Below are 1325 nucleotides of genomic sequence, written 5' to 3' on the forward strand. Positions count from 1 at the left end.
GTTGAGGCGGAGCCACCGGGTCACAACCTCCCAGAAACCCTAGCAATGGGAGAGGCCGCAGAAGCGTCGCGAGCCTGAGAACCAGGGCGATAGACAGTGAGGGACACCATCGGGAGCGCGCCGGCCGAACAGGTAAGTATCCGACGATGTGACAGACGTGACACGGGGGGGCATAACTTTAGAAGAGAATGTCACAGAAGGAAAAGAAAAACAGTTCCAGAATCAGTGACGCAATAATAATTGGAAGAGGGCTTGCACTGTATATTAACAATAGTCGTGCCAATACTGTTCTTTTTTTTTTTTTTATAAAAAAAAAAAAAAAAAGGATTATGTCTAACCCCTTCATCCCCCAGCCTGTTTCAGTTTCCTGACAAGGCCATTTTTTTCCAGTTCTGACCAGTATCACTTTATGAAGTTATAACTCTGGAACACTTATTTTCATGACACATTATACTTCATGTTAGTGGTAAATTTTGGTTTATATGATTTGCATTTATGAAAATATCAAAAATTTGACAAAAAAATGTGAACATTTCAAACTTTTAATTTTTATTACCTTAAACCAGATAGTTATCCCACACAAAATAGTTAAATAATATTTATCACATGTCTAAGTCACATCAGCATCATTTTTTAAACAATTTTTGGCGGGGTTAGGAATTTAGAAGGGTTAAAAGTTTATCAGCAATTTCTAATTTTTCCAATAAAATTTACAAAACCAATTTTTGGGGGGACCACATTCGATTTGATGTTACTTTGAGGGGCCGATGTGACAGAAAATACCCAAAAGTTACAAATTTTAAAAACTACACCACTCCTCAAAGTACTCAAAAGAAGATGAGCTAAGCCCACCAGCATCAGGGGCTTATCTACAGCATTCTGGAATGCTGTAGATAAGCCCCCAATGTATCTTGAAAGATGAGAAAAAAAAAGGATAGACTATACTCACCCAGGGGCGGTCCTGCTGCGATTCGGTCCGATAGGTGTCTGGGTCCGGTCCAGGGCCTCCTATCTTCTTATGACGTCCTCTTCTTGTAGTCACGCTGCGGCTCCGGTGCAGGCGTACTTTGTCTGCCCTGTTGAAAGGTCAGAGAGGCTCGGCGCCTGCGCACTGCAGTACTTTGCTCTGCCCTCAAAAGGGCAGACAAAGTACGCCTGTGCCGGAGCCGCGGCAGGAAGACAAGAAGAGGACGTCATCGTAAGAAGATGGGAGGCCCCGGACCGGACCGCGACGCCCATAGTACCGGGACCGCCCCTGATGCTGGTGGGCTTAGCTCACCTTCGATTTTGGGGGTGACAGGTTCCCTTTAAACTTTTAGGGCCTT

This window comes from Ranitomeya variabilis, chromosome 4 (genome assembly GCF_051348905.1).
Source record: "Ranitomeya variabilis isolate aRanVar5 chromosome 4, aRanVar5.hap1, whole genome shotgun sequence".
NCBI classification, from domain to species: domain Eukaryota; kingdom Metazoa; phylum Chordata; class Amphibia; order Anura; family Dendrobatidae; genus Ranitomeya; species Ranitomeya variabilis.